Genomic DNA, 17253 nt, shown 5'->3' with positions numbered 1-17253 from the left:
GGGGGGGGGGGTGTGTTTAAAATACATGTGCTAGATGCTGTGCAAGGAACACCTTGCGCATTTTCTCATTCCCCTAGATCTCCAAGGGGTAGCTACTATTAATATCCTCTTCTGTTAGATGCCAAAAGACAAAGAGAAATTAGTGTCCTAGAATGACAAAACAAGGACATGAATCCAAGTATTCTGACTCGAGTATGGTGCCTTAGTCACTCCATGCTATTGCCTCTCTGCTATCACCCATCTTTCAAAGCATCAATCTAAAGCTGAGGTCACTTTTCCAATAGACCAAATAAAGATTTACTTCATTTATATTTCTTTCTCCTACTTCAATAGTCCTCCTTGTCAACTAAGCTCAAGCTTCATGGTGTCATTTCTTTCTTGTCTTCCCTATTACAGAGCTTTGTAAATCCTGTCTTTAGAGTATCTTTTATATCTATCCATTACTTTCCATTTTTTATTGCCCTCTTCCCTTTATTACTATCTCCCAGTTTTGTTCAGATGTTCATTGTATTAACATTATGTTCTTAGACAAGGAAGCCCTTTCTCCTACCCTGGGGGTGGTGAATGGTGGTGAATTCTGATTAGGCTAAGCCAGTGGTTTTAATAATGACTGTACAGTGGAATCACCTGGGGATCTTAAAAAAAAAAACAACAATATCTGGCCCCAACAGTTTTCTTACATTGCAAGTTGGCTTAAGGACCATTGGACTAAGATAATCACAGCAATTCCATTCTGGAAACAATGATCAGTTTAGGCGTGCACATGTGAAGAGAATCCTGGCCAATTAAACGTAAGGAGAATTCCTGTAGGATGCTTCTCTGAAAGGTTTTCCTTCTCGATTTGAGGGGGCAGGCGGTGGGGGACTACCTTTTTAGACTGAGGGCTGCTTGGAGCAGTGGCAACCATCACTGTGGCCATGAAGGGCCATGCCTAGGGTGCAAGTTAACATGCTAAGCAGGGCCGGCTGCAAGGTGGAAAGCGCCTGACTCCATGGCAATGAAGTTGTCACTGAGGATGAACCAACTTGCATCTCTACTGGCTTTAGGTCTCATCAACTCACCCTGAATATCATTACCAATCTCCTGAATGTTTTCAATGTCTCTCCGATGCCTACAAGGTCAAGACCAAATTCTGCAACTGCACCTAAACCACTGTTCCACTTGTATGGCCTGTTATTCTTTTACATAGATCCTCTTGCTGGACAGAATAAATCTCCCAGTCTTCCAACAGTTAACTGTGTACAGACTCATCTTTTCATGCCTTCACTCATGCAGCGTGTCTCCTACCCAGAATTCCTTCCCCAGTCCTTTTCCTATCATTGAATTTTACAATCCTCGGCTCAAATCCTTCTTGCATGAGCTGACTGGCCCAGCCCATACCTGTCTCTCTCCTCTCATCTGTGTTTGAATTATTTTACTAGTACTTGAATGATGCTTTATGTTATTAGCTCCCACCCACCCACCCCAAACTAGACTACAAGCTCCTGGAGGTCAGACCACACGTTTGTGCCTAAGTGCAGACTTCACTGTAATAGGAACTCAAAACACTGTCTGCCAGGTGACTGATAGGTCCTGTAGTAATCCCAACTACTTTTCCACTAGACACTAAAATTCAGCTAACATAAAAAACACTCACTCTCCCCAACTTCATCTTCATTTTTTTCATCTTCATTTTTTAACATTTAAATTATAGGGAAATGCACTGTGGGAGAATACTTGACAATTCCTTTACGGAAAGGGCAATAGTGAGACCAACCCAAGGCAAATTAATCACAGTGAGGACAGAACTACTTATCAAGAGTCCTCTTTACCCTCTGCCTCTTACAGTTAGCCAGGCTTAGCTTTCCTCATCACAATAGACAACACCATAACGTAACTGTTACCTCAATAAAATACCTGAGGAGCAGTTTGTCAACCTTTTACTACAACTCCACATATTCAATAACCAATTTCTTCTACTCTTGTTTCACAACATGCACCAAATCTACTATGTCATCCCTGAGTGTACCTTCAATGTGAACTGGCAACCTTCACCTTTCAGATCCATCATCCACCCCTACACCATCCTGCCACCAACTCACAACCATTGCCATGCATAACCTGAGGACTGCTACCAAAACAATTTTCTCTTTGGTGGCAGAAACCTTTTGGTGGATGTCTTTTTTTGCAGAAATGGTAAACTATAGATTATGCTGCAACTGCTTTTTTCACCTAGCACTTATCCTAGAGGTTGTTTCAAATTCACACATAAAGAGCTGCCTTATTCTTTTTTAATGACTACATAGTACCCCACTGTATAAATAGAACATAATTTATTTAACTAGTGTTCTATTAATGAACATATAGGTTGTTTCTACTCTTTACCATTACAACCATACTTCAACAAATAATCCCTATACATGCGTAATTTACAAATCTACCAGTAACAAGATAAATTACTACAAGTGGGTGTGCTGGGTCAAATGTTGTTATGTTTCAAATTTTTAAAATAAATATAACCCAATAGCTCTCTATAGAGGTTGTACCGATTTCTGTGGACCTCACCATCTTTTCAGTGGGCCTCACCAGTAGCTGATGATAATGTTCTGTCTCAGGTTCAAGGTCCTCACCACAGTTTGTCAACTCTTCAGCCCATTCTATACAAGACAACCCACAACCAGTCTGACCCCTAACCTCTCATGTTTCTTCACTAAGCAGTTCTAGATGGTGGGTATCACAGTGACCTCTCTAGTCCAATGCTTATCCAAGTGCTAATGAGCAGAAACACTCAAAAGTTGCCCTCAAGTCCAGCCCTCAATTCAAATTGCTCACTGGGGAAGGCTCAGCTGTTATCTACCCAGGGAGCTACCAAATTCTTACTATCTACCAGACGGCCTGGTACATGGGAGCTGTTAATAAATATTTATAGAATGCTAAGTGAATAATCCTAAGGGGTACACAGTGTTATAAATCTCAACTGACAGATGAGGAAAATCAGGCTCTGAGATTTTGCCCAAAAGCTTGATCCAGAAGCTGGACTTTATGTTTCACTTTCCTTTCATTATGTCCCGCTACCTTCTTAAAAAAAAAAAAAAAAACTCATGCTACATAAATGTTCTAGAAGTGAACAATCAAAAACTTGTACATTACAGATATTTTCCCCATTGAAGAAACACATTTTAAAAATAGCCACAAGTACCCAGAAAGGTCTACTAGACACAAGGTACAATGATTACAAGATGACCATTCATAAGTTCACTTTGAAGTGACAAGTGTAATATTAAAGCTGCCCATTCTGACAGAAAATCATTTTGTAAGTGCTAGCGGCTAGAAAACAGGGCTATAAAGGCTTGCTAAATTCATTAATAAGGCAGTCTGCAGTTATCTGATTTCACAGCAACACCTGCATATTTATCTACTCATTACCAATTGGATGATGGAATTTTTTTCAAGCACATTTCAAAAATCTGCCAACTTCAAGTGTAAAAAAATAAACTTTGTGGTTAATTTTTCCCTTAACAAAGTACAGCTGTTGAGAATAATTGTTCAAGATCTTACCCTGTAATGTCAACTGCAGCAGAACAAAGAGTATTTAATTAGCAAATCTATCCAGTAATTCAACACCTATTATATAAAATGCCTTCGTGATTTTATTCAGGATAATTTGCTAAGAGGGTTATTACTGACATTCAGATGGAATTTAAAATTCCTACGCAAGTCGAGTCATAATAGCAGTAATGATCTCCCCAATCAGGAGACTCGGTGTCACACAAGGCTCTCTTGCAATGCAGCAGCCGATTTCCTGACTTCTTAATTCCTGGGCTCAGCTCAGTGAGAGCCCTTCACGCCGATATTTCAGTCAGCAATACATCTTTAATGGGACTCTATTAAAATAACTAGAACAAAAATGACTTTTTTTTGGTTAAAAAGAATGACAGCACTGCCATCACATCAATCATTGCAAGCTTTGCAGAACAGTGCCGTTAGGGGAAAAGAGGAGGGGGAAACAGGAAAGGGGTGGAGGTGGGGAGAGCAATAATTAAAATAATATGAAAAGGAATTTTAACCCCAGTCTGAGCTTCTGAAGGCTGGAAAAGGGTAGTGGGAACTAGAAAGGAAATTTAGATGTGTATCAAAAATTGTTTTCTAAACAAAATAATGTGTCCATGAATATACCCACGATATGGTTTACTAAGCAGAAAGATGTTTCTTTTGTGTGCCAAGGTTAACAACAGCAACAACCTAAGACCAACTACTACTAAGATGTGTATTTGTAGGTTCTCCTAATAAGTTCAGGATAACACCTGAGTCTTTGTATTTTGTTAAAATAAAATACTGTTGTATTACAATGCATCCAAAGGTTATGAAATGTTTTTAGATGCTATTACAGACTAAAAGAGTATTTATTAATACTAAACAACAGAGAGAAAACACCAGCTTTCCACAGCTTAAAAAAAAAGTTTCAAGGTCCTATTCCAAAAATATGTCTACTATAGTATTACATATTAACGAGAAACCCACTTTGGTGTATGATGCAGATATTAAACACAAAGAAAATCCTACAAGTTAAGAAAATGTTGAGTAAGGTGAAATTCTAAACAAATAATGCACAGAATGACAACTGAAATCTCAATTGCTTTAGGATTCTTCCATTAAAGATGATATAAAATTAGAAATAAACTGGAAATTAAACAATACACTAGCATAACAGGGGTAGTAAAATATAAATGGTTTTGAAGGCTAGGAAAGAGAAAGGCAGGTGAAATATTAATATAAATATTATGATATTTGATAATCCAACCATTACCTAAGCGTTCCACATTCCAAATTTCAGCAACAGCCAAGCAGGACTCAGTGCTACTCAGTTCTCCCACTTGATGAACATTTATTTCACCCTTATTCTATTAGATTGTCTTTTTCCTATTCTCTGTTATTCTTAGATTTTGTCTTCTCTAAAAATGTTCAAGAAATATGGGCTATGGATTTAATAAGCATGGTACTTTCTGTCTTCACTACTTAACACTTTTGTGATACTGGGCTACTTACTGCCTTTAAACCTTAGTTTTACTTTCTCTAAAATTGGGGTGATATTACCACCTTGTTCCCTGAGCTAGGTAAGAATAAAAAGAACCATAGGCTTAAAAAGTGCTTTGCAAAGATAAAATGTTATACAAATATTCGTGTTTTTTTTTTTTTTTTTTTTTTAAGTATAGGGTCTGAAATCAGAGCACTTGTTTAAACTGCCAATTACCAGCTAAGTGATTTGGGACCAAGCTGGTTTCCCTTTCTAGGTCTCAGTATCCTCATTTATAAAATGAAGAGGTTGAGATTCCTCACAGATCTAAAAATCTAGAATCCAACCTTGACATGTAGAAATGTCTCGTCATTATATTTGGTTGGTTTGTATTTCAATCACATTTACTTCTTCAATATTAGGAAAAGGAGGTACTACTGTACCTAACAAGGATAATTAGCATTGTGAGGATATATTTCCATATTCTAGGTTGCTTTTGAGGGCTATGTGGTTGTAAAATAACTAGAAACATGTAAGTTCTCACAAGTTGTCTGGATACATCTTTATGCACTTAATGTGAGTGGGTACATTTAAAATACATAATAACATCCAACACCTGTTGAGATCTCTTTTCCACACTTAGGGGGTATATATACACATCTACATATATATCAAGATTTCTCAACTTCAGTACTATTAACATTTTAGGCTGAATAATTACTTATTATAAGGAGCTATCCTGTGTCTATTGTGGGATGTTTAGCAGCATCCCTAGCCCCTACCCACTAGATTTCATCAGTAGTATGAGTGCACACATATGCCTGTGTGCTCTCCTTCTCTCCAGCTGTGACAACCAAAATTGTGTCCAGATATTGCCAAGCACTTCCTAGGAAGAGCAAAACTGCACCGGTTGAGAATCAGTGATACACACTGATGACAGCATTTTCTCTCTCCAGGCACACATTCAACTGTTGGTCCCATAAGCATTCATTCTAAATCCCACCCATCTCCTCCAAACCCTTAACCAGCTCCAAACATGATAATTGGCCCCTCCAGAAACCTTCAACCAGAACAAAGGACTGGTTTCCTATCTTTTATTTTTCTTTTCTTTTTCTTTTTCTTTCTTTTTTTTGAGATGGAGTCTTGCTCTGTCGCCCAGGCTGGGAGGGCAGTGGCACGATCTCGGCTCACTGCAAACTCTACCTTCTAGGTTCAAGCAATTCTCCTGCCTCAGCCTCCCAAGTAGCTGGAATTACAGGCAGGCGCCACCACGCCCAGCTAATTTTTGTATTTTTAGTAGAGACGGGGTTTCACCATGTTGGCCAGGTTGGCCTGGAACTCCCAACCTCAGGTGAGCCACCTTCCTCAGCCTCCCAAAGTGCTGGGATTACAGGCATGAGCCACCGCGCCTGGCCCCAAATGGTTTCCTTTCTAATCCAATGAGCCCACATATGCTACACTAACTATACTGCATCTTTCCAATGTGGCACCTTTTCTGCATTCCCATGTCCTTCCTTCAGACATCCATCACTCTCTTGGCCTACTTGTCTCTAGCATCACTACCTCCCAAGCCTATCTTCATACTTCGCCAGTGTTCTTTCTATAATAAAATGTACTTCTTGAAATAAAATTCAAACCCCTGAGCCTGTCCTTGAGACTCATCTAGTTGAGGCCTATCTCATCTTCTAACACTTCCTACACGCACCTTCAATCCAGCCCTCTCAAAATATTTTAGGTTCATTAAACAGGCTGTGCTTTTCTTCTTGCTTCTGTGTTTTTACATGCTGTTTCCTCAAGTGGTTAAAAATGTTGAGTTGAGAAGTTAGGCTGTGTGATGGTTAATTTTATGTGTCAACTTGGCTAAGTCACAGTACCCAGATATTTGGTCAAACGCCAGTCTAGATGTCACTGTAAAGGTATTTTTTAAAAATGAGATTAACACTTAAATCAGTTGACTTTGAGTACAGCAGTATATCCACCACAGTGTGAGCGGGCGCCATCCAATCAGTTGACGGCCCTAAAACAAAAAGGTTGAGGTCCCTCAAGGGAGAAGGAATTCTACTGCAGACTGCTTTCAAACTGTTGCTGAAACATCAACTCTTCCCTGGGCTGCCGGCCTGCCCTACAGATTTCAGACTTGACAGCCTCCACAATAAATCACACACACACACACACACACACACACACACACACACACACACACCATCTCTCCTAGTGGCTCTGTTTCTCTGGAAAACCCTAATATAGGCTACCTGAGTTCAAAGCCTTAATAGCACTGCTAATAAGCTGTGCGATGACCTCAGGCAAACAATATAACCTCTCTAACCTTCCAATTCCTCAACTGTAAAATGGAGATAGCAACTGAAGCTTCCTAACAGGGCTACTGTGAGCATTAAATGTAACAATGTATGTACTTTGTTTTGTATGGTCTCTGGGACATAAGAGCTCAATAAATGTTAAGGGTTATTATTACCTAAAATCTACTTATTTCACAAGGAACTTAATACTGTCAGAAAAGCCTTCTCGAGACTCCTCAACCGAATGATATTAACAAATATCCTAGTCCTATGTATCCCCCGAAGTACTCTGTGCATACCACAACACACCACTCTATTACGAAAGGTAAGATTAAGAGACCATAAGCAAATTATAGGCAGAGATCATATCATGGGCATTAAACCTAACAAAATGCCTGGCACAAAGTAATAATTCAATAAATATTTATTTTTTAGGCTCTAGTAAAAGGAGGAAAACTCCTAGTGGTCCAGCTTGAGAAGAGCAAAGCCATTATCGATCAGTAAGTGCATCTCCATAACAACAGGACCCTAAGGTTGGTTACAAAAAGCAGCAATTAAGCCCCCACACAGTACACATTTAAATGCTGGCTTTTTCCATGCAAGAAATGAAGAGTGAATCAGTTTTGATCCCACCTTCAAACACAATGCATGTTATATAAACAAATATTCACTCAAGAGAAAAGAATTTCTATTCCAATGACAAAGGCCCATTAATTATAAACTTGACTATAAGTGTACCTCTCCCATACAACTATAGTTTCCAGATAAACTGATTTTGTTTTAAATCCTTAATTTACAACCTAGACCTTCTGGTAGCTCATGTGTGAAGAATATAAAACATACTGAATAAACAACAATTTCTGAAAGGCTTCTCCTCCCAAAAAGACAAATTTAATACTATTTATGAGTATCTCTCCATTATTGCCCTACAATTTGACAGAGCTATTATTTTGATCCCAAAACTTAAAATACCACAAACTATGCCTTTGAATGTGTGAAAGGAAAAGTTAATTTCTTCCCTGTCTTATAACGTGTCTTATAATTTCTTGTCCCCAGCATGACTATTTATTCATCCTGTGGATTCTTAAAAACCCACTTTACATGCTGACTTTTAAGAACTCAGTTTTCACCTTTAAAGAAACCTTCCTTTCACAACATTCTTATTCTCCATTCCTCTTCCACTCCAACCTCCAGTTTAGAAGCTCATGTCCTATACGTTTCACTTGAATTTACAAGTATTGCTGCCATTCTTGGGGTTATATCTGACACAGGACAGCGGACAGCTTGTACGACGGGCCTTAAAGTACACTTGAACCAAATCTACTCACTGACACAAGATCTCAATATGAGCCTATACAATCTTAAATATTATATCCCCAGTTAAAAAAAAAAAAAAAACCTAAGATACTAAAATTAAAACTGGAGCAGTAGGTATTAACCTAAGGTCAAGAAATCTGAAAATCCCCTGAAACTGTCAGCAAAGATTTGAATGTGTGCTTACGTACATTTTTCTAGAAAGAAGATCCACATATTTAATCAAACTTGAAATTCTGATTTGTTTAAATAGAAGTACCATTGAGGATGCTCCAATTCACCGTAAGAATAGAACTTTCAGATTTCTTAACATTCACAATTTTCATTAAGATTAGAAACACTCTCACCCAAAGGTCCTTGCCCCTTGCTTTTGAGGTGGGTGTTTTCAGCCCCTACCTACAGTTTATTTTGCTCACAGAAACATGTACATGTGAAAAGGCTCAGAGATTTGGCTTCCTGACTGACTCCTCATATAACTCATCCAGGGGGGCTAATTAAGACACGGCCAAACTATGTCCATGCTTTAGTGAATATCAGCACTCAAGCAAGTTTCACACAACCTGATTAAAATTGACTCAAAGTGTCTTACTTCAGTAATCACTTAGACGGAATGAATTTTACATTAGTGGGATCAAGCATGCACCAGGCCTCAGTGGAAATGAAAAGGGCTTATAGTAATAGGATTTATAAACCCACCCATTAGGTTAATGGCTAAATGATTTACATGTAACTTTCTCCCCCACCCCGCCTTCCCTCACCCTTTAACTCAGTAAAAACTATGCTTGGCATTTTCCACTGCAGTACCACACACAAAGGAAATAGCCTTTCTATTTTGGGACATTCTAATTTCTAATAATGGCTTGGGTAGCTACCATTAACTCTTTCAAAGCACAAATAATTGACTAATAAAATTAAGTATTCTATAAGGCCTAAAAGTGCTTAATTGATCATAATTGTCTATTTGAGAAGAAGGCGTCAGGCTGGCTATGCTCAGTTAATGAAGTTGGGCAATTCTGAAGCACTGCAATCAGTGTAATACAGCTAAAAAGGACATTGGCATTTTCTAGAATCTGTAACATTTTCTTTATAACTGAGGTCATGGGAAAATCTGACCAGAAAACTTTGAGCTCCCAGCTCCTACAAATAGCAGATTTAACAAGTTGTCCCTTGTCATTACTAAGCACCTGGTCTGAAGCTCAATCCCGGAAGAGCACACAGCTGGTAGTCTGGAGAACCTGAAGTTGGACAGTGACCAAGGTGGTGCTGTCACTATTTTGACAGAAGCATTCTGATTTCTAGAAAGCTCCTTTTTAGGGTCAATGTGTGACAAAATAGCCATTGGAGTGTCCATAATTACTCTCTTCTTCAAATGAAGTGAGATAAGGGAGAACGTTTTAAGCCCAACACCTCAGAGGGTAATTCCCTTGCTCAGTACCAGAGCTAAATACTAAATTATGTTCTATCATGACCACACTTTCTAGACAGCCTCTTAAAACAACTCTTTATTTTTTTACAAAGTGGCATCCCTTGCCCACTTCCATTCTACTGTAAGTTCAACAAACAGATTCTATGAGCTAGCTTAAAATACAGAGGGGTCCCACTTTAAAAAAAAATCTTCTGAGAAAGACGGTCTAGTTTTAGGGAGATGTAAATGTGTTCAACTGTCCAGAGAAACATGTGTTGTAGACACATGTTCAGGCATGCCTCTAGAATAAATACAGTTGACCCTTGAACAATGCGGAGGTTAGGGGCACCAATCCCCTTGCAGTCAAAAATCCATGTATAACTTTTGACTCCCTTAAAACTTAACTACTAATAGTCTACCGTTGACCAGAAACCTTGCCAATAATATAAACGGGTAATGCATTATTTCGTATATTTATATGTATTATATACATATAAACAACAAACTAGAGAAAAATTGTTCTTCTTACAATATGGAGGTGGGCAATAAACTAGAAAAAAATGGTTTCTTACAATAAAGTATAGAAAAAAATGTTACTAAGAAAATTATAAGGAAGATAAAATATCTTTACTACTCATTAAGTGGAAGTAGATCATCATAAGGGTCTTCATCCTCATCATCTTCATGTTGAGTAGGGCTGAGGAGGAGGAGGTGCTGGTCTTGCCGACTCTGGGGTGGCAGAGGTGGAAGAACATTTATGTATAGGTGGACTCACACAGTTCAAACTCATGTTGCTTAAGGGTCAACTATATACTTAAGAATCAATCAAATGACATATTCCCATTTATCAATCACATTTTCTCCGGTCCCATTATATTCTATACTTTCGCTGGGAAGAATCCAGAGAAATTTTGAATCAAACAGAGATCAAGTTGAGAAAAGTAATTTAGGATGGAGATACAGAATATGAAGAAGCAGTATAAAGGATATATGAGGTTTGGCTACTCACTGCTTTAAAAAAAAGCAGTCTCCTTCACTTTTGACTTTGCCTTTTTTTTGGAAACAGGGTCTCGCTGTGTCACCCAGAATGGAGTGCACTGGGGCAATCCTGGGTCACTGCAGCCTTGACCTCCTGGGCTAAAGCAATCCTCCCACATCACCCTCCCAAGTAGCTGGGACTATAGGTGCACCCCACCAAGCCTGGCTAAGTTTTTTTTTTTTTTAAAGACAGGGTCTCACTATGTTGCCTACCCTGGTCTCAAACTCCTGGACTCAAGCAATCTTCCCACCTCAGCCCCCCAAAGTGCTGGGATTACAGGTGTAAGTCACTGCACCCAGCCTGTGCATTTCCACTCTCTAATTTGGCCAAGGCTCAAGAATTTGATATGAATTATAGGAAGCACTATATTCTCTTGTCATTTAGAACCTCAAGAAGGAACTCATTCATTCAAACACCAACAATATTTACTAAACTCTTCTCATGTGCTAGGTTTAGGTCATAGGGAACACAAATGTGAATGATTCAGACATGATCCCTTCCCTCTTATAGGGCATAACCCCCAGTAGAGCAAAGAACCAAATAGGCAATTGGAAAATACACACATACTACATACACACACATGTACATAACAGGGGCCCCTGGGGCAGGAGTTAGAGAAAAGTCCATAAAAACAGATAATGTATAAGGGGAAGGTGAGTATACGGAATAACAGGAAAAGGAGGATGGAAGAACAGTGTTTGTGAAGATGCAAAGAACACAGGGAAACGCTGAATGGTGAGTAAAAAAAAATAAATAAATAAGTTTTAAAAAAACAATTTTTTTTTTTTTTTTTTACAAAGGCAAAGAAAATAAAATGTATGGTTGAGGCTAGGATGTTCAGGGGAAATGGAGAGAGGGTGGGAGAGAGGCCCAATTGTGAAGGGCCTTGTAAGTCACATTAAGGACTTTAAACTGGGGAGTGGCATAAGCAGATTGGCAGTTTAAGGAGTTCTCTCTGGCTATAAAACATCTGGAGAATACTTGAGGGGGGCAGTGTCCAGGGAGATGTAATGAGGCCTGAATAGCATAATTGCAGTGACACTGGAGATAGAGAATCACAGATATTTAGCAAGTGGAATCTACAGGACTTGGCACTGGGCTGGATTTGCGGCATTAGGAAGAGATAGGAGTCAAGAATGATACCCATGTTCCTGGCTTAACAACTGGGTAAACAGTGTCATCATTCACTGAGACAGGGAATCAGGGAAGGGAAACAGGTTGGCAAGCAGAACTGCAAGGGCAGTTTTGGAACTGAATAGGATATGCCTGTGGAACATCTCAATGGAGATCACAGAGAAGCAGACAGAAGCTAAGACGTTCAGCAGAGGGGATGTAAGGAATTTCAGGTACAAGAAATTCAATGCTTAACAGGGATGCAATATGTTAATATGAATAAACCAAAGCAATATCAGCATGTAGACAATAACAGAACTCTTTGAAATGCTTGGCACAGCTCACTGAAAGGGTAGCCGGAGAAAAGGGAGACTAGGCAAGTTAGCACCAAAAACCATGGTAATGGTGCTAGAGTGGCAGGTGCTTCGTGGTTCTCCTGATTCCTCATTCCTCCTCTAGTACCTTCTGTTCCCTTTGAACTATTATATCTCCATTCTTTCTGTTATTATTGGCAGGTGTCACACAAACCAGGGGCCACTAGCAAATCTGATGCAGGCTGCCATAGTCAGACAGTCAGGCACCACACAGTGACCTTTAATGAGAATGATCCTAACAGGTGGCTAGTGCTTAATACAAATAATTGTATTAAGCCTCTGAACAAGGTCAAAAAAGGAGAGCACCTTGCTTTGTCATGTGCAACCAAAACTACAAGCTGTGGCTTAACAAACAGCAGGCAAAACCTTTGCAATAGCTCCCCTCCTTGAGGCCATGTTGATGAGCTCAACAGGGAGACTGAACACCAATCAAGTCACAAGAGCCTCCTAGAGCCCTCTACACCTACATAACCACCCTTTTCACTACCTCTCTTCTGCACTGGAGAGGAGGAGAGAGGTGGGGGTAGTTCTATTTTATGTTAAGTTTGGTGCCATTTGCTAGCAGTTACCATTTATACTTATTCAATAAAGATAAGTATACCCTTCCAGAGAAACTAAGTCATAAGTGATTATATTAATTGCTTTTGTCACTAATTAGATTTTATAACATCAAATGTCTCACAGTTTTCATGGACCTTTAACCTCAGAGCAAGCCACTGTTCAGACACAACAGACAGCTGTGGGGTGGATGGGGGTGGGAGGAGCCTATGCAACCTTTTCGGAAAGACAAACACCTTTATCATGGCCCAGACATTCCACTGGGTGGTAAGAAGCCAGGAGTCCTGTGACCTGCAGTGGGAACCCATGTGCTGATCTACAGCCTTTCTCCTTGACCTTTACATCCAAAAAAAAAAAAAAAAAAAAATCTTTCTTTCTCTTGGAGACAACTTCCTCTACTCCCATCCTCTTAAACCTTGTGACTGCAAATGGCATGGCTAGAACGAGCCACACACCACTGGCATGTCTGTACCCAGATAAAGAATCTAAGCAATAGATCCGATTCCTGTCAGCTGCAAAAGAGCCAGCATTTCAGCTGCTTCTCATTCTTTATTTTTAAATGGCAGGATGGGCTCAAGGGCATGGTGGCCTGTCACCCAAGAAGAGATTAAAGATTAAAAAAGATAAAACCAACACCATTGAGAGTATACAAATTCACAGGAGACTGGGAGTTGAAAAAGCGCTTCAGAAAAGCACATAAAACATTTACAAACCAGTTATAAGTGTGTTTCTCTTAGTGACATGGTAGAAGGAAACTGATTACGGGAGCAAGAGAAGAATCAAACCAACTACCGATCAGTTCCTAGTCAATGGGACTAACAGAATTATTCTCCAGCTACTAATTTTTAAAATACTTACTTTCAGAACCCAGAGCATTAAAACGTTGGAATGTGCTCTCAACGATCAAGTTTCCTAGTCAATCGGTCCTCCAAACCAAAGAGCATGTAAAATTAAATGTAAGTCAATAAAATTTAAAGAATATGGTTAGGAAGAACTACTTACCTATGCAGAATACAAAATGTGATTTCTTTTTTCCCCTATACCACTACCATCACCACCAGATAATTCTCAACTAATTCTTACAAGCTGAAGACCAACTTGGATTTTGATGTATAAACTGCTTTTGACGATATTTCAATTTAAACAGATAAACACTTTTTAAAAAAAAATGCAAGCCGAAGACACCCTTTTGAGAAACTAAGAAAACAGATGTGGAAGCCATTTGTTTAGATGAAGAGGAATTTTCGCTTTTATAGGAATACAATGATTCATGAAGAGGAAAAAAGTCTGTCATCAAGTTTACTTCAATAGATACTCTTGGGTTTGAGGCAGCTTTCTAAATATGGCCATTGCTTTTCTTCACATCTCATCTCTCCTGAAATATCTCAAACTACCACTAACAAACATTACTTTTATTGTCTTTGTTCTTTTAAATTTTCTGCTTAGTTAATATATTGTGCAGGGGAAAAACCACAACTCTGGTACTACAGCATTACATACTTGCTTTTATTGCTTAGGTAGCGGTACAAAATACCTACTGCTTTGTTGATCTATCACAAATATATCAGCTTGAGAATATTACAACAGGAATACAAGAAACCCTAACAATAACTTCTTATATAACAGCTCTCTTCAACCCCAAAACAGATGGAATAAGAGAATAGTGAAGTTTTCCTAAGAAGTTCTAACAAAGAGAAAAATCACCTTTCTTGGTTTGTGTTTAGTGGAGATGCTAAGAAGAATTAAACAGGGAAGGCCGTGCACGATGGCTCACGCCTGTAATCCCAGCACTTTGGGAGGCCAAGGTGGGCAAATCACTTGAGGTCAGGAGTTTGAGACCAGCCTGGCCAACATGGTGAAACCCCATCTCTACTAAAAAAATACAAAAATTAGCCAGGCGTGGTGGCACACACCTATAGTCCCAGCTACTCGGGAGGCTGGGACAGGAGAATCATTTGAACCCAGGAAGTGGAGGTTGCAGTGAGCCGAGATCACGCCACTGCACTCCAGCCGCCTGGGCAATAGAGAGAGAGAGAGACTCAGTCTCAAAAGAAAAATAAAAAGAAAAAAAAAAAGAAACAAACGGGCATTAGGAAGGGCAACAGGTCTCTTCTGAGGGGATGGTGGGGTCCATCCACCCACAATCAAGAGGCTCTCTTCGGACAGGCATGGTGGCTCACGCCTGTAATCCCAGCAATTTGGGAGACTGGCGCGGGCGGATCACCTGAGGTCAGGAGTTCAACACCAGCCTGGCCAACACGGTGAAACCCCATCTCTACTAAAAATACAAAAATTAGCCAGGCATGGTAGTAGGCACCTGTAATCCCAGCTACCTGGGAAGCTGAGGCAGGAGAATTGCCTGAACCTGGGAGGCACAGGTTGCAGTGAGCAGAGATGGCGCCACTGCACTCTAGCCTGGGCAACAGAGCGAGACTCTGTCTCAAAAAAACAAAACAAAACAAAAAAGAGACTCTCTTCATATAACAAGCCTCCTATGACTAGCACCACAGTTCACACAATTCTCTTGTGATTTCACTATAATTGCCCACATTTTTGTGAACAATCCCTTTATCAAATCCTATTAATCCCAGTGTCATCTCTTTCCTGCCAGGTCTTGACTGATAGACCAAATAGATTTTAAAACAAACAAAACAAAAAAAGCAGTTTTGAAATGTCTTCTTGAAACCTCATCCTCCTGAAAGTAGACTCACACGAAGCAACACCTTTTGAAAACCTAGGCCTTTTTTTTTTTTTTTGAGAGGGAGTCTATCTCTTTCTCATTTAGGCTCGAGTGCAATGGCGTGATCTTGGCTCAATGCAACCTCCACCTCCTAGGTTCAAGCCATTCTCCTGCCTCAGCCTCCCAAGTAGCTGGGATTATAGGCACCTGCCACCACACCCGGCTAATTTTTGTATTTTTGGTAGAGATGGGGTTTCACCATGTTGGCCAGGCTGGTCTCAAACTCCTGATTTCAGGTGATCTACCCACCTTGGCCTCCCAAAGTGCTGGGATTACAGAAAATCTAGACTTTTAAGACTTGTAAATAAGAAGATATGCTGTGAATTTTCTTTAAAGAGCAAGCCTTTGATATCTCTCTTTGACCATGACATATTAATAACGCTCAAATTTAAATTTCCATTAGCCCAACTTTATCCCAAAGAGAAAGAAAAATAGTAGAAGAGTACCTCCACCTTATGATCTTGACAATTTTGGAAATTACTATATTATTAATATATGTTAATTTACATAGTTATATTTCCATACACTGCACATTAACACTGAGGACCAGGACTGTGTCTTACGTTTGTTTTCCACATACTAAATCATGCCTTGCAATAGTTCCTTTAACAGAGGATATATTTGAAAAATAATTTCTTGACAGTTGGAAATAGTATCAACAGTAAAAGAACATAAGCAGGAAAGCTAGCCCCAAGAGATATGCTTGGTTACTTTGGTATTTTCTTATTTGGCATGCCTTATCAAATAATTCTGCCACCAGAAGAAAAATAAAAGCCTCACTGTTAGGTGAATATAAAATTTTAGGAAAACAGCTGTATAACCATCAAGATTATTTTCCACAAGTAGCCAACATGAAACAGAATTTACAACAGAGGCAGGAAGAAGAGTAGGTGTAGTTAGAATAGAAGGAAATGAGGAGGCTCAACAAGAATTAATTACTGGTAATTACACATGCTACAGCTTCTCTTTTCTCCACTCTCTAGCTAATCAACAGTGGGAACAGATGTGGTCTGTGGTATTGGGGAGGGGGGTGCTTAACAGCTGTTTGGAGAACATGCCATTAAAAAGCAGCCTTGTCCACAGAAACCCAAGAGTTCTAGTGTTTGAAAGAAAAGAGGTAATGAATAATGACCACAGTCTTACTCTGAACTTCAGCTCATTCAGGCCAACGATTATAAAAAGTCTTTCTCCTGATTTCTAATAAACTATGGCAGTAGCTTTGATATTTTCTGTTATAAGAGTACCTCAATATTTCAATATTTGAATCTATTTCACATATCTCACCCAAGTAGTCCCAAAACCAGTAGAAAAATTCAACTTTTTTGAGTAAACATTCAATAAATCTTAACTATAATGATTATCACAAGAAACACTCTAAAACTCCCACTATAGAGAATACCAAATAAGGATGAAATAATCC

The 17253-nt window shown here is 39.3% G+C and overlaps 1 protein-coding gene across 4 annotated transcripts in view; it reads right to left on the bottom strand.

Annotated features, from left to right (window-relative positions):
* Positions 1-17253, bottom strand: part of POLA1 (DNA polymerase alpha 1, catalytic subunit) — a 306069-nt gene that overhangs the window by 191477 nt on the left and 97339 nt on the right. The gene's annotated exons all lie outside the window — the stretch shown is intronic.

The sequence above is a fragment of the Hylobates moloch genome, unplaced genomic scaffold (genome assembly GCF_009828535.3).
Source record: "Hylobates moloch isolate HMO894 unplaced genomic scaffold, HMol_V3 SCAFFOLD_7, whole genome shotgun sequence".
In the NCBI taxonomy this organism is placed as follows: domain Eukaryota; kingdom Metazoa; phylum Chordata; class Mammalia; order Primates; family Hylobatidae; genus Hylobates; species Hylobates moloch.
The sequence above is the reverse complement of the archived record's forward strand: the minus strand, read 5'-3'. Positions and strand labels throughout refer to the sequence as shown.